Source organism: Diabrotica undecimpunctata, chromosome 1 (assembly GCF_040954645.1).
Source record: "Diabrotica undecimpunctata isolate CICGRU chromosome 1, icDiaUnde3, whole genome shotgun sequence".
NCBI classification, from domain to species: domain Eukaryota; kingdom Metazoa; phylum Arthropoda; class Insecta; order Coleoptera; family Chrysomelidae; genus Diabrotica; species Diabrotica undecimpunctata.
Genome location: NC_092803.1, coordinates 199,985,222 through 200,008,394, shown reverse-complemented (window position 1 = coordinate 200,008,394; position 23,173 = coordinate 199,985,222).

The following is a 23,173-nucleotide window of genomic DNA, read 5'->3' as shown; positions in this document are numbered from 1 at the left end:
AATACGTACTTATTTCTTATTTAATAGTATTGGGACGAGCTCTACTGTCGACTCTACAATTTCACAATATTCCTTTTCTACTCTTTATTTGAAATGAACCAAAGCCATATTATTATACCTGAATACTTGATAAGTAAAGTACAGTGCACTTTTTATTAAAAACTTGCAAAAATACAAAGTGTTATTACACAAATGTATCATTAGAGAGGGATATTAAACAGCGTGCTCTATTGAAATATTACCAAAGAAAAATTATAGTTGTGTATTTGTTAGTCTTTAGAAAGAAATGTCTAATGATAAGTTACATATAAAAGAGATATAATGGAGAAAATTAATTATTAATTTATTATTTCCTCGACTTTGAATTGAAAAGCAGGGTAGAACTCAATACACAGTAAAACCTCCCTTAACCGAAACCTTTTTAAACAAAACATCGTTTAACCGAAACGGTTGACAGTTTCAATAATTTCTTTAATAAAAAGTAAATTTTTATCGCAAAACGGAAACAACTCCATTAATTTCACTCACCGATTGATGCCTATGTGTGTTGGGAAATCAAAAAAAACCAAAAGCTCTAAAAGATATTTCCGAAAAAGCTCATGGATGTCGACCACTTTATTTTCATAATTATTCGAGTGTAAAATCCTTTTTAAAATAAAAAACCTTCCCATCAAAGTATTGTTGCTTGTTGACAATGCTCCAACTCACCCTCAGAATCTACAAAATAGTGACAATTGTTAGATTTTTGCCACCAAATGACATTCAAGAGACATTATAGAGGAGCAATCTTAAGACATCTGTTATTACAGGAAACGAATGAGTCCAAAAGTGTTCCTGAAATTCTCAAATTGTTAACAATGAAAAATGTTGTTTATTGGTGTGCTAAGTCGTGGACCAAGATCAAATCTTCAACTTTGGAAAATTGCTGGAACAAACCTTTTAATGGGATTTTGATTGACGATCCTAAAGAAGAAAATGGTAAACGTAAAGAAACGAAAGAAAAAATTAAACCTTTAATAAAAAATTTGCAGGGATGTGACGAAATTAACCAAGAAGAGATACGTGAGTGGTTAGCAGCCGATGACTCAAAAAGTAAATTCATCGATCAGGACATCATTGATATGGTTCTTCATCCAGACAACCTGAGCGTATCAGACGACGAAGATGACGACCCAACAGACAACAGGCAGCACGAGACCGCCGACGAGATTTTCAATGCCTTAGAGGTAAGAATTTTATACAGTAGGCCTAATTAGTTAGGGACATGACTAGGTTCTTAATTTTTGTTGTCATTGCATAAAGTTTTGTCCTTTTCAGATTGCTTTACGTTTCGTCGAACAAACGGCAAACTTATGACGTTCTGCAAATGAACGATGGAGAGATATAGCTGCAAAACATCGTTGTCAAACGAAAGCGCAAAAGAAAATAGAAGATTTCTTTAAAAAAGCACGTTAAACTTGTTCGTTTTCCTTAATTTTATTACTTTATTCTGTATTTACTTATTAGAAAACATCTCATAGTATTTATATATATTATACGAAATCACCTCATAGTATTTTTTAATATCAATACTTTGAATAAGAATACTATAAAAAACAATGTTCTTTTTAACCGAAATTCTTGTTATCTGAAACGCCTTTTAAAATCCCTAGTTTTATGGCGGTGATGAGTTTGTACTATATACGAGGGTATTTATGCTAATTGGTGATAAGTTTACGTGTACCCATAACTTCAACTTCTTTAATAGCGATGCTAGAAAGTCGAGACTTGCGTATTAGATAGACAAAATTTCTGGACCAATCCAATGTGAAGAAAATACGACAAAATAAAATATTTTAAAGGCCTTCTGGACGTTCTATTATTAAAATTTCGCTCGAGTTAAAGACGCTACAATTAATCGTTACGATTTAACTGTACCGTTCAAATTACACCAATAATCGCACGTGTATGGGGTAAAACTGCACAGTTTTCTACGATTTTTAAAAACGGTACCCTGGAAAGAAACAGTTCAAAAAATTCAATAGATTTATTGAAATCGCAGGAACTGCGCAGTTGTATCGATAAGTGTATTATAGCATTTCCCATAACAGTATCTTTCTTTTCGATAATTGGCACTACCATAGACAGCAGATGTAAGTAAGTATCATTATCCATTCTTAAAAATTATGCCAATCTTTTGGAAACATTTTTAATTCCTTCAACAAATTCACATGATGAATACACTTCTCCCTTCATCAGCCAGTCTTTACACCAGATGCTACGATTTTTCCGCTGTTTTATCTTTAAGGCAATCCCAAGACCGCTAGCATGTCGTCGTCAGTTGAAGCTGTCGCAAACAATGAAAATTAAATGAAAATTAGACATGAAAATTGTTGATTATTGATAAGAAGAGAATTGTACAGTTTTAACGGTACCGTTAAATCGCTATCGATTTATCGTAGCGTGTGTGGCAACCTTAACTGGCATTCAAAATCGCTGGTCGCTTCAAGTGATGTGTCAAAAAGTGTTCAAAAACATTTTTGTTCAAAATTTTATCACGTACATTTTTCTTGTTTGAAACTTTTTTCCAAGTCATGTAGATTCTTGGTTAATCGATTTTTTCGTTTTTCCACATATACTAGGTGAAGTTTTAGAAAGAACTCGAAGAGTAGGAGTTTCAAACTGTTTTGCATCCATTTTCAGATCCCAAAGTTCACATACTCAGCAAAATTGAGCTCGTTCATATGATTTTTAGAGGGTCAGTAGAATTTTCGTCTTTGACGACTGGACTATTTACTGAGAACCATTTTCTCATTTTCGTCTGTCATTTAAATTTTTTGAAAAAGTATATTACAGTAAAAGTTTCGTTACTTTTCTGTGCCGGAAGAAAACAAGAAGAATTTTTTTCTCTGAGAATGTGTGGTATTACCTCCAAATTAAAAAGTTTATCGGGCTGTTATCGTTTAATTTAAACGTTTAATTTAATAATTCAGCTTGTTTAACAACCTTAACAACGACCGTTTAATTTTACCCAGATAAGATGTACCCCGTATACCCTCAATAAAGGTAACCGTTAGCATATTTGCTTTCATAAACATTATGGCATACATCTTAATTATTGTATTTATTATTGTTAAAAGATATAGTACGCTGTAGACAAAAGCAAACAGAATCAGTAATAATATTAATACGTTTAATGATACAGTTTGGTAACTATACGCTTTACTGTTCAATTTTTAAAATATCTATCAAGTATAGGCATTAATTTCTCATGCTTTATATTAACATCTGCAGCTTCTTTAACGTTTAGTGTAATTCCTTATAATTGTTGATTTTATCCTTAAAAGAACTGTAAAAATGTAAATAAGATAGTATCGACAGTAAAGCTGTAGTTATGTTAATATGACCTCTTTTTGCATATCAAAAAAGTAAATTGAATGGTTTAGTGCAACTGTTCTCAAAGTTTTGGGTGGCGGAAAAAACTAAATTTTTAACGGTACCCTAAACCCTAAAGCCCTAAGCTAAAAGCAAAACCTGTTATATGTGATGATTATTAATATAATCATACAAAAAAAGGCAGATACAGTAAAACTTACTGAGTAAGTACGAAGTTGAGAAGCAAATGATAAAACTAAGTTCATGTAATGAGAAGCATGAAATGATTTTTATTCCTCATTAATTGGTTAATATCAAGATTGATGGAGGAAAGTTGAATTCTCAAGTCTGGTTCGGTGTCCAGTCTATTGCGGTATTTTGTTTTTGAAACGGTATATGCTACTGCTAAAAATTCCGTTTCACACAAGTACGTTATTGGTAAAGACAGAAGAACATTCATATCCACAAGGGTCGGTATTGAGTTCTATACTCTTTATTCTTGTTTTAAACGATATATGTAATAAAATTGAGCTTCCGGTCAAGTTTGCACTCTACGCAGATGATTTAATAATTTTCTGCCGAGACAAAGACACTGTTGCCACTTGCAAACTACTTCAGAATGCTACTGACCAATTGCTTGAATGGACTTCAGTAAGTGGATTTAACTTTTCTGTTGAAAAGACAAAAATCATTAAGTTTTCTCGCAGGACAGCCAGTTCTATAAATCCTAAAATTACCATAAATGGTACTTGTCTACCTGCATTAAAGAGTATACGGATTTTAGGACTCACATTCGACAGTAAACTTACTTGGAAATGCCATTTAAAAGATCTCAAAACTAAGTGCATGACAAATCTTAACTTATTATAAAAAACTCTGTCTAATCATTATTGGGATGTAGACGAAGACTCCTTGATTCAGATTTATAGATGTCTTATTCATTCTAAAATAGACTACTGCAGTTTCATTTATATGTCAGTTAGCCCATCAGATTTAAAACTTATTAATTCTGTACACAACACTGCACTCTGAATATGCCTTGGAGCATTCAGGTCGAGCCCCGCAGAGAGTTTATATAGAGAAGCTAATGAACATCCCTTCTGGCTACGTCGTCGGCAACTCCTTTTAAAATATTCGTCTCGAATATCAGCTAATACCGAAAACCCAGCTTATAAACTATTAAGCAATGAACTATTTAACTCTCCTTCTCCTATTAAACTTCAATCTATGCCACAGTATCTCTCACCACATCTGAATAATATCGATCTTTCAGCCACAACTCCAATAATAATATCACCTAAACCTCCCTGGAATAAATTGATAGCAGATTTTAGTCTCTCGTTAACTAATTATGATTAGCATCAGAGAAATCCACAATTTCTAAGGCAAACTTTTAAAGAATTAATTGCTAGCAATAGATTTGACCAAATTTTATACATAGATGTTTCTAAGAGTCCTATAGCTGTTGGATGTGCTGTAACTTCAAACACAGATTTAATCATATCTTGTAATCTCCTGTTCTTTTGCTGCATACATACTGCTGAATTATTCTCTATTCTCCAAGCTACAAACTTACTATCTCCAGAATATAAAAAAGTAGCAATATGTACAGACTCTTTGGCGTCTATCTATTCTCTCAATGGTATGTACACATACATAATAAAGTTTGACGCTCATATTGCATCGCAGTTTTTTATTATTTTTAATCATATTGGTTACATTTTTTTGTAGTTTGGAGAATTGTTGTTTCCAAGGAAACCGCCTTAGATTTCTACAAAAGAACTCCATACTTCAGATTCATCTTGGGTCATTGTATTCTGGAATAATATGTCTGATTCCTGTCCGCTTCTAAGCTTCAAATTTGAGGACCTACAAAAATTCCTTCTTTAAGTTTATTCTTCGTTCACAAATTGTTGAGAGCACGAAATATGCCTCAAACTCATAAAACGGTCGTAAATCATAGGCGTTCCTAAGGTGTTTATTCATTAGATAATAATATAATGTTTTAATACTGTTATATATAATATTGATAATATTGTAATACTAATTAGCAAAAAAACAATTAAAACTTTCACGACTAATGTTGGTTATTATATTATATTAATAAAAATAAGAATTTAACCATTAACAATTTTGTAAATAAGAATACCTTATCTCTTTGGATATTTCAATACTAATCTTCGCGTTTAATCACTTTACTAGAAAACCTGGAATTCATATCCGAAGGTACTATTCGTTGCAAGATAATTAAGATGGAATTCCCCAGATTTTTAATAATATAATTATATTCGAAACTTAACTTGAAAGGGTGATGTTATTACGAACAAAAACAATTGTTTTGTTTAGTACGTTTTTGATCGCATGTAATTTACAGCTCGTCGGTGTTTCCGCGTCTACGGCAGTAATTAGCGTCTCGAATATTTCTTTTGCGAATTACATATATGCAATACGTGAGTGATTTTTTATTCCATATACCTACGAACATATACGTACCTTTCGCTCGTGTTCGTTTTGTTGGATTGTTTGTGATGGCTTCATCATCAAGTTTTACACCGGTACTGTTGCGTACAGTCAGTAAGTCTGTCTATTCACCAAGAGAGGAGACTATTGTCCTGAATGTTCACGATGCTCTGGTTTCTCAGAATCCCACAAACACTGTTCGCAACATAGTCGAAAGTTGTGCCAACATGACTGGCGTAGGAGAGTCAACTTTATATAGGTTCCTATCAGAAAGAAAAAAACACGGTATAGCTAACCTAAACACAAACGAACACTTAAAGAGAGGGAAAAAGCCTATTGAAATTGATGAATTTGCCAAAAATGGTATTCGAATTAAAATTCATGGATTTTTTTTTCAAAAAAGAAATACCAAACCTAAACAAAATTTTACACGAAGTTAGAGACGACCCGGATTTGCCTCATATCGGACGAACTAAATTGTGGCAAGTTTTAAAAGAATTAAATTACCGGTGGGAGAAATCAGACCGAAAATCACTTTTGATTGACCGGGAGGAGAAGATGATGTTGAAGAAGAAATTATCTAAGATTCATACGAAAATTCCGGGCTGAAGAAAGGCTCATCTTCTACCAGGATGAAACGTGGGTAAACTCAGGTCATACTCTAAAAAAAATTTGGTCAGATAAAAATATATTAAGCTCCAGGCAGGCCTTTATGGAAGGTTGGTCTACTGGTATCTCCCCACCTTCTGGTAAAGGCAGTAGATTAATAATTTCTCACATTGGCAGTGAAAAAGGATTTGTTAAGCATGGTTTGTTGGAATTTCATTCCAAAAGCACAAAAGACTATCACGAGGAGATGACAGCTGATGTTTTCGAAGAGTATTTTGAGCAAATGATTGAACACATACCACCAAATTCAATTATAGTATTAGATAATGCACCTTATCATTCACGACTAGTAGAAAGACTTCTAACGAATGCGTGGAAGAAACAGGATATTCTTGACTGGCTGTGGAATAAGTATCTGCCTTACGAAGATGGAATGGTAAAAGCAGAACTTTTAAAAATTGCCGGGCAACACAAATCTAAGTTCAAGAAATACGTAGTTGACAAAATGGCGGAAAGGCGAAACATCACAGTCTTTAGACTTCCACTCTACCACTGCGAAATAAATCCAATTGAACTCATTTGAGCACAAATGAAAAGTTATGTGGCTAGAAAAAATACATCATATAAAATACAAGTTGTACGTGAATTGTTATACGAGTCTTTATAACATATTACAAAACAAAACTGAAAAGATGCACAAAGACATGTAATAGAAGAAGAAAAACAAATGTGGGATCTTGATAACATAATTGATGCGACCGTAGAGATTATTAACCTAATTATTAACGCTCAAGATGACTCGGATTCCGAAGTTGATCCTATTTATTTTGAATTTGAATAGTTTTCTAATCGTAATTATATAAGGTAAGTAATAGTAGTTGTAATCGTAAGGTATTAAAGGGGAAAGGCGCAAAATGTCGCCTGTCAAAATGTTCAATGTGTTTTAAATGTATCCATTTTTTTTTTCAAATCCTGAGAAAACTAAAAAGCATTTTTGAAAAATTTAAAAGCAGAATGAAATATTTTTTAGAATAAATAAAAAGTTTCTTTTGCATGCAATATTTTCAATTAAAAATTATACTATATTTTTTGCTTTTATTTTCACCCTTGTTACATAATATATTAAAATAAACACTGTAGAAGTTTTCAGGGACTTTCTGCCCTGAGTAATAATGTAATCTTTCATTCTGCGTTTAAATTTTTCAAAAATATTTATTAGTTTTCTCCGGATTCGAAAATAATGGATACATTTAAAACACATTGGAAATTTTGCCAGGCGACATTTCGCGCCTTTTTCCTTAATTAAATAAATGTATCTTTTACAAATGGCAAGAAACTTTTTATTTTTGAATAAAATAAATAAGTTTTATTAAAAAATACAATTTCAAAACAAACCGTCAGTTTTAGGTTGGTTTTTACTATTATATCGTATTACTTATCCTCTCTGTATTTCAGTTTTCTAATTAGGGTTAAACTTGTAGTGAGCTATCAACAAATTGTGAACCGGGTATAGCTTGAGATAGCGCAAGCAATTTGTCGCACATGTATATAAAACAGCCACCTTGTTTATTTAAAGCTTTGACTAACTGCTTCATCAATCCTCACTTTATGTGAAGTAAAGGAAAAGAACAAATTTTGGGTCAACAAATACGTCACGCTGCACATTTTTTTTTGTCCCGGTACAATTTTTTTCCTTTAGTAGCAATTCTTGGTGATAAGATTTCTTGATAAATTCTGTTATGTTTCGTTGATGCCTTGCTATCATTAAATCACCACACACATATCAAAATATATCGGGACTGTTTTTCCACTTTCTTGGTAACATCGTGAAGCACTAAACACTCAGAAAACAAAACACAATTCGATGCTATAACTAAACTAACTATATATAGCTATTCCGTTACCTATAAAAACCCATATTAGCTTAGAACATTTATCAAATTCAAAACACCAAAAATCATGTTGGCCTATGTAGTTAGTATTAAAATATTAATAATTTTATACCAATCCAAAAATATAATTTTCTTAAAAAGTCAGACAAAGGAACATAAAAAACCGATATCGGTATAACGTTATAGGTCTATAAAATTAAATTAGTATTTTCAGTTATTCCTTTTGAAATGATAACTATATAAAAGTATCATTACGGTTCTTCCGCGACATCAACCTATAGAAACCCGTATTAGCTAAGAACATTTATCAAATTCAAAATACCAAAAATCATGTTGGCCTATGTAGTTAGTATTAAAATATTAATAATTTTATACCAATCCAAAAATATAATTTTCTTAAAAAGTCAGACAAAGGAACATAAAAAACCGATATCGGTATAACGTTATAGGTCTATAAAATTAAATTAGTATTTTCAGTTATTCCTTTTGAAATGATAACTATATAAAAGTATCATTTCGGTTCTTCCGCGACATCAACCTATAGAAACCCGTATTAGCTAAGAACATTTATCAAATTCAAAATACCAAAAATCATGTTGGCCTATGTAGTTAGTATTAAAATATTAATAATTTTATACCAATCCAAAAATATAATTTTCTTAAAAAGTCAGACAAAGGAACATAAAAAACCGATATCGGTATAACGTTATAGGTCTATAAAATTAAATTAGTATTTTCAGTTATTCCTTTTGAAATGATAACTATATAAAAGTATCATTACTGTTCTTCCGCGACATCAACCTAAAATTAAACGAGAATGCCACAAAAATGCTGTTCAATAATCATTCACGTTCTTTCTGCTACTTTGACCCTTTCCCAATACGGTAATATACTTTTTAATTTCGTTGTAAACCTCATTTTACTCTAACTTGGCGGCATTTCCACCACAAAGTTAATCGTCTTGGTGATATTAGTAGGCTAGGATGAGAGGCTGTAAGACAAGTGAAGGTGCGAGCGGCGCCATGGATAATTACAGGGCACAGCCACCTTCGATATGATGAATTAGTTGGTGTTACTGCCTCTTTTCTCTGCTACGCGAAACGTTCCTCTGGCGTACGTGAGGTATGGGATGGACTGTCAATATACCCATTTCGTTTTAATATTCTTTGTAATTCGTTTGGGACTGTGTAGGTATGTATTTTCAAATTAGTCAATTATCTATCACATATTCTTAAATTTTGCAGCTATTTCTACATAATATTTTGATTTTAATATTTTTTTTCTTGCTCAACAGTAAATATTTTATTAAAACTTAACTTGTTTAAATTTTTCTACATTTTTACCATCCAATTAAGCGGAATATTTAAATTTAAAATAAAATATACGTAAAACAATTTAAAAAAGAGTATCTGCCTAAAAAGACGGTAAAAGATACATAGAAATTTAAAAATAATCAGTAAACAGCTAAAAACTGATGCATGCAGCAGAATTAGGGTGGGATGCATAAAGTAGAAGTTTATGAGTGGTGTGTTGTGCAGAAAAATTTCAATGAAACTGAAGGAATAATTCTATAAAACAGCCATAAGAGGTCATTGTTGGGTAGCCGATCACCTTACTTTCTTTTTCGTATCTGGATCCGACTACAGTTTTTCTGCCCAATATCGGGCTACGTCTACACCCTTTGTATTTGCGAGCCATAAATCATCGAAGGTGCACTGTGATGGGCAAAGTCTGCATACTCTCAGGTGCTCCACGTTCTGTATATCCCCACATTCACAAAGTGCGTCGCTGTCTGTCTTGATGCCCCATGTAATGAGGTTCTGTTTTACAGGGGCAACAACTGTGCGTATGCGATTCAGTGTCCGCCAGGTTCTCCAGTCCAGGTTCATTCCATTAGGTCGTTCTGGATGTAGGGGGAACAGTTCGGGTGATTCGACGCTGACATTTCTCATAAACCTTTTCCTTGATTTAAGTCGGCTGATTCCTGGTGGTTCGTCAAACCCGTATAATTGGTGCCTTCCATCGAAAGTTTGCCTGAACTTCTCCACATATTGTGAGGCGCATCTACGGTCATCTGGTGATGAGAATCCAGCTACCCGGTACAGAAGGGTAGGGGGGTAGGCTTCATACAACCGGTAATTATTCTGCATGTTTCATTTAACGCCGTGGTGACTTGTTGGGCATGTCTAGATCTACCCCAGACGGGATAAGCATATTCCCCTGTTGAGAAACATAAGGCCTCAGCTGTTGTCTTCAAGACCTGGGGGTTTGCACCCCACTTGCTCCCTACAAGTTTCCGGAGAAGGTTGTTTCTCGTAGAAACCTTTTGTCTTGTGTTCTGACAGTGGAATTTATACGTTAGTGACCGGTCTAGTACTACTCCAAGATATTTGGGTATATCAGTATGTTTCAAGCGTTGTCCCTCCCAAGAAACATTCAGCTTTACATGCGCCAGTTGGTTGTTGAGATGGAATGCACATACTTGGGTTTTAGTAGGGTTTGGCTTTAATGAGTTTTGTTTGTAGTAAGTTGACATCATGTTTAAAGCCTCTTCCATTGTCGGCTCTACTTGTGTGAGTGTTTTCCCCTTTACGGCTATACCAAGGTCATCAGCGTAGGCAAAACTCTCAGTCTGAGGGTGCATTGGTTGGTCGTTGGTGTAGATGTTAAATAAGGACGGCGCCAGAACGCTTCCTTGAGGTAGGCCATTTTTTGGGTTCTCCATCTGCTCTTCTTTCCATTTAGCAAAACGTAGAAACGTCTATTACACAACAGTGATCTAATGATATTTACCAGGTCGTAGTCAAGCACAGTGTTATAGATCTTAGTTAGCAGGGTTCTGTGGTTTATCGTATCATAGGCCGCTGTGAGGTCTATCAAGGCTACTCCCACTATGTCTTTCTGCTCAAATCCCTCCTCTATGTTTTCTGTTAGGTTCAGCACTTGGCCTGTGCATGATTTACCTGGTCTGAAGCCTGCTTGTTGTGGGATTAATTTTGCATCTAATTTTTCCTGCATGCGGTTTAAAATGAGACGTTCATACAATTTATACAAATGGCATAGCAGGGATATCGGACGGTAGCTACTCGGTAGTTCAGGGTCTTTCCCAGGTTTCAGAAGGGCTACTACTTTTGATTTACGCCACAGTTTTGGAATCTGGTAGGTAGAGCGACAGATGTTAAATAGATCGAGCACCCATTGTCTCGCTTTTTGCCCGAGGTGTTTTATCTGCTCTGTTAGGATTTCGTCCACTCCAGGTGATTTTCCATTTTTCATACAGTCAATACCATTTTTGAGCTCTTCGATGGTAAATGGGTTTCGCAAGAGAGTTGTTTCCTGGTCTTGAGTTCTTATAATCTTTGGCGTTTTGCAACGATTGTTTGTTTTGCCATTTAGAAGCAGTTGGTGGGCTATCTGATTTGGTGTTATTGTACATAGCTCTTTCATCTCTGTGGGATCACCATTAAGTTTTTTGATCATATTCCAAGCCTGCTTACTACTGTGCGTCATATCCATTTTACTTAAAGTCTCGCTCCAGCGTTGTTGTCTGGAGGCACTTAGTGTTTGCTGCAGTCGATCACCAAATCCTTTAATGTGAGTTATAACACTGGAGAACAAAAAAACCGTTTTGTCCCGAAAACTTTATTCTTATAGTATTTTTTACACCGAATCCAAAAATGATAACAGTTTTATCTCTATCACATTTGTTGCCTATTTGTAGGTATACCAATATGGGTCTACTATATTAAAGGATGGTTTTGAGCGATTTTCTTAAGTATTTTGCTTCTGGCTTATTATTTTTAAGTAGTAGTCAGTCACCATTCTCGAACACCATTTTTTTTTAATATCGTTTTTGCATACTTAAAATATCTTGATGGAAACGTTCTCCATTTTCCTAACTTCTCCAGGATTTTGTGGGAAAAAGTTCAAGTGGCAATCAAGGAAATGAATTTTAAAAGTGTTGCAGTTCAAAGGCTAATAGCAGTAGTAGCAAAAGCTATTAGAACGTTTGCAAGAAGTCGGTTTAAATGGAAAAGACATCAAATTCTTAAAAAACTTGTACTGGAACCAAAACGCCAAAGTTAGGATCGAAGGTTCCATATCCGCAGAGGTAGAAATTAGGAAGGGAGTTAGACAGGGATGTGTTCTGTCGCCTCTGTTGTTTAATCTTTACTCCGAGTTTCTATTTAAAGAAGCATTGGAGGATTCCAAGGATGGAGTCAAGGTGAATGGCGTAAATATCAACAGTATCAGATACGCCGATGATACAGTGTTAATTGCGGATTCCGACGTAGGTCTACAACGATTCATCGACAAGACCAACTCGACCTGTGAGCAATTTGGTATGAAAATAAACATTAAAAAAACCAAAGTGATGTCAATCCGAAACAACCAAAACGTACCTCAACCTTGCACAATAAATGGGCACATTTTAGAACAGGTCAATAGATTTAAGTACCTGGGATGTTGGATCGATAGCAGCCTAAATCCTGATCTAGAAATAAGATCGAGAATAGAACAGGCCAGAAAATCTTTAGAAAAAATAAAAAAACTCCTTTGTGATTCTCGAATAAAACTCGAAATTCGACTACGTTTATCAAAATGCTTCGTTTGGTCGACTCTTCTATATGCAGTTGAAACGTGGACCCTAAAAATATCAACCGTAAATAAATTGGAGGCCTTTGAAATGTGGATCTACCGGAGAATGCTCAAAATTTCATGGACATCGCATACCTCAAACGAAGAAGTGCTGCATAGAATAGGCAAGGAAAGAGAACTTTTTAACACAGTAAAAGTTAGAAAAACATCATACCTAGGCCACATACTGAGAAATAATAAGTACCAATATGCCCAACTTATAGTGAAAGGAAAAATCGAGGGAAAGAGAGGCCTAGGAAGGAAAAGACTATCGTGGCTCAGAAACATCCGACAATGGACAGGGCTAAATTTTGAACAGCTAATAAGAACAGCTGAAGATAGAGAAGAGTTTAAAATTGTAGTAGCCAACCTCCATTGAGGAGAGGGCACTTTAAGAAGAGAAGAAGTTCAAAGGACTGTAGGCTTTCAGTAAATTGTTGACATATTCCTTGTAGCTGCTGTCTTCATAGTTTCCCAAGAAGTTTTTAACTACATTTTGAAACAAATCCATGCTCTTTATCTAAGTCAATATCTATGCTTTCGAAATGGTTATCTTTTAACAAATTTCGTATTTGTAGACCCATAAAAACGCCATTTTTGATTGATCGTATCAATTAGTCTACGAAACTATTCTTTTAAGTACAAAAAACATTACCAATTCTTTTCTATAGCTTTGACAAAGTTTTTCATAAATCCTAACTTGAAAGGCAGTGGTGGCAGGTATACTTTTTTACGATTAATAAAAGGCGTGTTTTCAATAATTTTCTTTCCACGTTTAAGGGATTTCCGCTTAGGCCATGATTATTTTTTGTAATGGCTTTTGCGATCTCTGCTGTCCCATTTATAACAGAAGCAGTAAAACTTTGTATACCCAGCCTGCACCAAGTATCATAGCATTTACTTAAAGATCCATCTCCTTCATGTTTGCAGAAATGGGCAAAAGGACCAAAGTGAGTTGCCTATCGTTATACAATAGAATAGCCTTAGGGCTAACTTTGCATGAGTATAAATAAACGCCACTCTTCTAAGTAGTAGTAAAGTAGTAGTAGTAGTCTAAAGTACAGTAATGAACAACTTAGACGACATAGTATCTCCCTGTCGAATACGTATCTCTCCTGATATGTATCTTATTGGTAGGACCGTGCAGATTTATAGTTGTTGTAGCATCTCTGTATATATTTTCTATAATATTGGTGTACCTATGATCAATTCGACACTCTTCCAATGCTTTTAGAAGTGCGGGTAGTTCGATAGTATCAAACGCTTTATGGAAGTCTATAAATATTAGACCTAGAGGTCTATTGTATTCAATTGATTTTTTAATCAAGACTTTTATGCACTGTAGGTGGTCATTTGTACCGTAGTTGGGGCGAAAACCAGCCTGTTCTCTTGGCTGATATAGCTCAAATTTTGCTTCCAATCGATTGGTTATTATTCTGGTGTACAGTTTGTATAAATGGTTGAGTAGAAAAATTGGCCTGTAATTCTCTAGGTTCATGTTGTCACCCTTTTTATGCAGAAGAATTGTAATGGAGTTTTACCAAGCTACAGGAATTTTTTGACTATGCAAGCAAAGATTAAAGAGGTCTCGTATTTTTTTCAGAAGAGAAATTCCGCCAAGTTTTATAGCTTCTGTAACTATTCCATCATCTCCTGGCGCCTTGTTGTTTTTCATTTTTTTGAGTGCATATTGTATCTCATCTTGAGTAATTTCTGGAATGTCCTCAGATCCCTGGTTTTGAACCTTTTATCTACCGTCTTCATTTACGTTATTGTTAATTTGGTTTGTGTATAATATGGTGTAGAATTCTGCGACTATTTCAAGTATTTTCTGTCTGTCTCTTGTTACTTCACCCTCTTTATTTCTAAGCTGGAAAATTTCTTTTCTACTTGTCGCCATTTTTTGTCTCATTACCTTCATGTTCCTGTTTTGCTTTATAGTCTGTACGATTTTTATATTTAAATTTCCTAATATCTCTTCTCACAGCTTTCGATATGTCTTTATTGAGTGTCCGAATTGTTGGTGGGTCAATGTCCCTTTCACTTTCTAACTGTCTTCTTTCTGTTATTTTGAGTTATATATTTATATTTTAAGTAATATAAAATATTAATTACTGCGAAATAATTTCTCCCGAATATAATAAAATATAAAACTGTTTATGCAAATCGCATTAAACAAATGTTAAATTACAATGTGCAGAGATTCACATTCAACTGACTACTGAAATGCTGCACATTTTAATAACGCCAGGTACCAATGTCCTTCTAATAGATCAGTAAATTAAAACTTATAATGACGATTTAACAATTGATATTTTCGATATTATAATAAACATTATTAATCAAGAATATTCTAGTAATCAGTAAACGATAAAAAAGGGCTGATATGAAACTTTTATTATTAAATGTTGAAATCTAAACGAAGACAACAAATGTGTGCAATGTTTATAATTTGTTTATTTAAAGGAAAATAGAAAATTAATACAACAAAAATTATAATTTAGTTTACTACGGCCTAAAATATATAAATAAATATAAATAGAACGATCTATACAGAGAATGGTGGCATATATTGGGTTAAAACCTAATAGTACAAGATCCCAGAGCGATCAGACATAACTTATTTTCACACAGATGAAACCTTAGAGTCTAAGTAGCGTCTCGTGTGCTTTGAATACCTGCGTATTTATGAAACTTGCTGAGTGACACCTGGGCAGGTACCAGGTGAGAAAGGTAACTAAAAATAAGAGCTATTTAACTTAAATTTACATAACTGATTTTTATACATATTTTGTAGAATATTATTTTGAAAATACTGTAATAAGTGTCAGACACTTGTCATGGACCAGAACTTTTGTCAGACGCTTTAAAGCTCCACTAAAATTAAATGAACTTTACTTACTTTTACATGTCTGATTTTTAAATATGTTATTAATGGAACGATAATAAAGTTATATTTAATCAGTCAGACAAATTAAAATGACCAACATCCCTTAAACACAAAAATTAGTTAACCAGAAGTATGAGCGCGAGAGTGCTGTGCACATGAGCCTCAGAGTAAAAAATTCAAATACATTAAGAATACTTACTGTTTTCGATCCGATTAAATATTTTTGCATCTCTATTTAAAAATCAGACATGTAAAAGTAAGTAAAGTTCATTTAATTTTAGTGGAGCTTTAAAGCGTCTGACAAAAGTTCTGGTCCATGACAAGTGTCTGACACTTATTACAGTATTTTCAAAATAGTATTCTACAAAATATGTATAAAAATCAGTTATGTAAATTTAAGTTAAATAGCTCTTATTTTTAGTTACCTTTCTCACCTGGTACCTGCCCAGGTGTCACTCAGCAAGGTTCATAAATACGCAGGTATTCAAAGCACACGAGACGCTACTCAGACTCTAAGGTTTCATCTGTGTGAAAATAAGTTATGTCTGATCGCTCTGGGATCTTACTCTATAATTATACATAATATCAATATGCTATTTTTTTTTTGGTTACGTAAACCAATATAATAAGAATTTCACTGGATTTAACAAAGTTACTTTTTAGTATAAACCAACTACGTCCCTGGAAACAATTTCATATTATTTTCAGTCGCTAATGTTCAGATTCTTAAAACTTGCTAATGTAGAACATTTAATTCTGAAAGGCTTAAGGAAAATAATGGGGTGCACTCAAATATTTTTAAAATTGAAGCGTTTCAGACCTTTTGTTTTGATGTTAGCTTCAACACCTTTAGTCTTATAATAGCCTCCACCTGTAGTCTCGAGATTTCTTAAAAACGTTGATAACCTTAATAGGTATTGTCAGTATAAATGTTCGTTAACACCATCAAAAACAATTATGTGTAAATGAGAACAACTTTAGGACTGGCCCAGTGAGATAAATATAGACTGGCAATTAAAAACGCATATACTTACATAAGTTCTTTTGCAGTTTTGGAAAAACCAGCAATTTTAAATCCGAATTAAATCCAAATGAAAATAAATTTACCGATTTGGTTATTCTCAAAATTAAAAGTTAAAACTCCAAATTCATTAATGAGTAATATAATTTATAGAATAAATTGCAGTCAATGTCAAAGTTGTTACATTGGTCAAAGTCAACAGTGGCTTAAACAACGTGTCACTCAACACAAAAGTGACTGTAACATACGAAAAAACTCTTGTGCCTTAGTGGACCACCACTTGAAGACAGGATATAACTTTGACTTGAATCTATCAATTATAATACAGACACCAATCATTTAAGTAATATCTACTGCAACATACTAAACAATATATAATATGATAGATCTTAACATTTAAACACAAACTTAATAATTCTCTAGTAACTGTACCTATAATTTTATTACATTCCTAAATATCAGTATTGCAATAACTGACTACATACCATCAGTTACATTTTATAGATCAATTTATCGGGTTCCTGATTCTTTCTCAATTCTGTACTATTCCATCTTTCCACTTTATAATATGGATAATACTGTCATAGTAATTGTTTATTTTAACCTAGTCACTAAAAATTGTACAATGGGAATTCACTCTATAAAATATTGCGGTTACCATAACTCCTAAATAAAATCAAACAAATACTTATGTCATTTATTTAGATATGCTAAAAAAATTTAAATTTTTTTCAGTTGGCCAATTCGTCAAACAGCTCGACCACAGGCGAAAAGAGAGGAAGCGGAAACAATTGTTCAGGAAATGAAGAAAGACGGGGTGATAGAACCTTATACGAGCCCATGGGTCTCTCCGGTGGTCCTGGTTAAGAAGAAAGACGGAACGACGAGGTTCTGTGTGGATTACCGTTTGCTGAACAACGTTATCAAGAAAGATAGTTATCCTCTGCCTCGGATCGATGACACATTGCACACATTGGCTGGAAATAAATTGTTTTCTACTTTGGATTTGAAGTCTGGATACTGGCAGGTAGAAATGGAGCCACTAGATAAAGAAAAGACAGCCTTCACCACAGGATCTGGATTGTGTCAATTCAACGTTATGCCATTTGGACTCTGTAATGCTCCTGCGACATTTGAGATGCTTATGGAAAATGTGTTGAGAGGGTTATCTTGGAAAACATGCCTGGTTTATTTAGATGACATAATCGTCTTGGGGGAGACATTCGAAGAACATTTGAAGAATCTATAAAACGTTTTTAATCGACTTAAAGCTGCCCAATGGATGTTAAACCCCAAGAAGTGCCAGCTATTTCAAGGTAAAGTCAATTATCTGGGTCATATAGTCAGTAAAGAAGGAGTGGCCGTGGATAAGGGAAAAATTGATTCCATTAAGGAATGGTCAAAACCAACTGACAAACATCAAGTGAGAAGTTTTCTTGGACTATGTACTTATTACCGAAGGTTTATTAAGAAGTTTGCAGATATCGCTAAGCCATTAACGCGACTTACGGAGGAAGCAAGAGATTACCGCTGGGATACAGACTGCCAAAATGCCTTTGAGACCTTGAAAAAGCATTTAATAACAGCACCAATTTTAGGGTATCCACTGCCAGAAGGAGAGTTCATCTTAGATACATGTAAGTATTGTTCATATATATAGTAAGTAAGTTCATCTTATTGCTTATAGCAAGTAATGTGGGAATTGGAGGAGTGCTGTCTCAGATCTTTATTTACATCTAATAATTAATTATTCTAATAAATTTACAGTTTTCTCCTAAAGAAGTCACAAAATCGTGACGAAATATTGAGACTGCACGAATAGAGTTTTATTTCCTGACAGATTGCTGATACTATAAATCAATATATATATATATATATATATATATATATATATATATATATATATATATATATATATATATATATATATAACGAATAAATATTTTTATATGTATTTGGATATTATCTGCAGCAGCTTAAACCTATTAGTTCGTAGGGTTTTGTTATGCAATTTACGATTTATTTAAATTTTGCAATGGATTGTATATCTTTTATTTTGTGATATTAACAATTTATGTAATTTTAGTAAATTTTGATTGTGATTTTTTTGATTTTTTGTAAGCTTTGTCCATAAAATTGTACAATTTTCAGTGACAATAGAGCATATTTCTATTCTATTCTTTTCTATTTTTTATTACATATTTCTGTAATATAATGTCATCTTGCCATGCTCAAACTACCCCAATAATTCGTTTACTTTATCATTTTTTATACTCCTATTAGTGTTTACTTGTTTTTAATGGATTTTTTATATAAATTGCTTTATCTACCCTTGATGTTAAAATTATCTACCCTCGAGAGTAAACGGTTGCTCAAGCAACGTGTTTTCAGATAAACAAAAGTGCAGTTCGGCATCTGTTTTTTAATAAAAGAACCATCCAACTTTTTACATTTTAATTAAGAGACAAATATTAAATCATTAGATAGATAGATAGATATATTTATTGACAATTTTTACATAGTAAAAACTACGTGTCATATCACATTAGAAATGAAATAGTCATTTTTAGATGCACACAAAAGTAGTTGAGAATACAAAAATTCATAATACGAATTTATATAAACAACAATAAAAATAAGGCAATACAAATTTAATAATAAGGTATAAGAAATAATACTTTTGATTTAAACGGACACACTAGGCATTCAAACATAACAAATACGGACGTGTACGAACTCATCACTTAACCCCCCATAAAATTATTAGAACCTCTGAGATATAGTAAACTCAACTGATCACCGGCATCCTTCGGAGATAGGTAAACTCATCACCGCAGATAGGTAAATTCATAGAAATAGTAGAAATCGTTTTCTTACAATCTTAAGACGTTTGCATTTTTCGCCAACACTACAAATAGGCCAGTCAGGTTATAACGATCGCCTCAATAAGATTAGGTGGCTACAGAATTTTTTTAACGAACGAATTGACCAAATTTATCATCCAAATAAACAGCTTTCCTTAGACGAGTCAATGGTTCTATGGCGAGGACGCTTAGCATTTAGACAATACTACAATTTAAAGTGAAAATTGTTTTATTAATTAATGTATGTGGTGAGAAAATTATGTGGGTATTGTTTGGCAACCAACTATACATACGTCTAAAAGTGGTGTAAATTAGGGATTCTAATATAAGGCCCCTTATGTTTGTTCAACATTTGGTAACTGGAAAATGGAAACTAGACATATGTGGGAAGTTGGATTCTTGAAAATTTATTGTTGATGGGTGAAATAGGAATTAATATATTTTATATTTGAAGGTGGTGTTGAGTGCATAAAATAAAAGCTTTTGTAATATAATGTTCATGTAATATTTAATTTATAACTTAAGCATAGAAGGCCCTGTATGTTCAAAAACAACATTACAGCAACAAAGTAAATTAAGGATGTGGGTTATGAGAATAGTTGGCGACGGAGAGGAAGGAAGTCTGGATTGAATGAGACATGACAATTAACACAATTTGGACTTTTTTGTTTTTCTTTAAAAATCTCAAGGTCTTCGTATAAGTCTAGTTTGAGGAAGTTTTTTTGGGAGATATTGTGAATAAGTGAAACTTCGTCTGGAATATTGAGGGTGTGGTTGTGTTCTTTGAGATGTTGAGAGAAAGTGGAAGTGTTTTCTATTTTTGTGTGCTCTGGAGAGCGTGAAGACAGTTCAGCTGAATATTACTTTTTTAAATTAACCAAATTCACCTCAATATCAAGTTTACCATGGAACTAGAATCATCCATGTCAATGAATTTTCTTGATCTCACCATTACCAGATTAAATGACCACTTCGACTTCAGTATCTGTAGGAAACCCACACAGACTGACCACGTAATACCATTCTCATCTAACTACCCCATGTTACACAAATACGCAGCTTTTCATAGTTACATCCATCGCCTAGAAACCATTCCACTTTTAGATTTAAACTACAAAAAAGAACTTAACATACTCAGACAAATAGCAGTAAACAATGAATATGATCACAACATCATCAAGAAATTCATCCACAAAAGACGCCTTAAGACCCTGCAGGAGACTGCGTTCCACAGAGACCTTACAACCAAACCCAATTACGTTTCACTCCCATACCATCACGAAAGTCTTTCTGGAGATATTCAAAATCTTATCCAACGTTCGGTTGCAAATATCCATGTTTCCTTGAAAATACCCAATAATATGGGTCAGCACATATATAATTCCAAAGATTCTATCAATTATATGAACCGTAGTGGTGTTTACAGACTAAAATGTTTAGATTGTGATGCCAACTACATAGGTAGAACATGTAGATCACTGTGTTCACACTCTCTAGAGCACACAAAAAGAGAAAACACTTACATTTTCTCTCAACATCTCAAAGAACACAACCACACTTTCAATATCCCAGAAGACGTTTCACTTATTCACAATATCCTCCAAAAAAACCTCAAACTAGACTTATACAAAGACCTTGAAATTCTTAAAGAAAAACAAAAAAGTCCGAATTGTGTTAATCGTCATGTCTCATTCAATCGAGACTTTCTCTCTCTCCATCGCCAACTATTCTCATAACATACATCCTTAATTTACTCCTACAACAAAATCTATATTTATCTTTATTCGTTCGTCAACTATTCATCTTCCTTGGTTCACTCCAAAACCTCTCTTTCAATACACCATACTCTCTATCTTTCCCCATTTCTTTCTATCCAACCTAAACTTCAAGTCTGACTCCTATACCTAATGTTTTTCATACTTCTTTTCAACACCTCTAAATTCAGAGTTGATTATTCGTCATCCCCCACCTAAACTATTGAGTTCTCATTTTACTTATCCACACAACTCCCTCAGAGTTTGGTTTCGGATCTCTGGAGACCTCAGCCTTCTGTAGTCTTTCCTCTTCTCACAATTTTAAAAACATCACAATTTTCCCTTTTTTACTTAAATTTAACAGAGCCACCCATAACCATTTCATTTTTACAGTTCTTGTCAAGATATACCAACAGTCTATTAAGCTCATGAACTTATAACTTATCCTTTTATATTTCTCATGTACCTAGTGCTGCTTTATAACAGATAGGGCCTTTTCTTCTTAAGTTATAAGTTGAGTAGTGTATGATCCTCATATTACAAAACCACGTCCCAACCATCAATTTTTGTTCATCTTATATATTTGTCAACACACACAAAACAACTAACCAACTTCTACCGTTAAAACCTAATTAGTTATTTATGTTCATGAACTTATAACTTAAAAGTTTTACATTTACCAGGTACTAAATGTTGTTTTTAACATACAGGGCCTTCTATGCTTAAGTTATAAGTTAAATATTATATGAACATTATATTACAAAAGCTTTTATTTTATTCACTCAACACCACCTTCAAATATAAAATATATTAATTCCTATTTTACCCATCAACAATAAATTTTCAAGAATCCAACTTCCCACATATGTCTAGTTTCTATTTTCCAGGTACCAAATATTGAAAAAACATAAGGGGCCTTATATTAGAATCTCGAATTCACACCACTTTAAGACGTATGTGTATAGTTGGTTGCCAAACAATACCCATATAATTTTCTCACCACATACAATAATTAATAAAACAATTTTCACCATGTACTTAAAAATAAATTCAGGACAAATTAACAATTTAAAACAACAACATTGATGGTTGCTACTGTTATATTATTTTAATTTTAACTTTTTCAATTTTTAAATAGCGTTGGCTTCTGTCTTAATTAGACTAACACATAAAGTTACACTGACTGCTTTGTTCGGACTTTCGTCCTAACTTGTTAAGATTGTCATTTCAATTTCAATTAGTTGCTTTCATCTTTACAGTCCTGAGACACATCGTCTCAGGACCAGCAACTTCACGTGGAGTCATATGTCGCCATGTTACCAAATCCACTGGTTACTTTAATACCATATAATGCACACTAAATTTAAACCAACAATTTTTAACGGGTTTTACCCACATATTTAGTGGCTCAATACATGTATACCTAGTAAATATTAACCACATTTTGTATTAACCTTGGTCAAAATTTAAATTTCACGTTCTTTTTAATTAAGTGGTTATATACTTTTTAGGTGCACTGATGATGGAACATGGAATCCGAAAACGTTTTGTGATATAGCCCGATTGGGTTTTTAAATTATATACCTTTTATAAAGGATTTTTAATAAAATTTTTTGTGATATATGGTATACAGCCAACTACAGGAACTTAGATTCATTGTGGAAAGTGTATTTCTTACAATATGGTGGTCT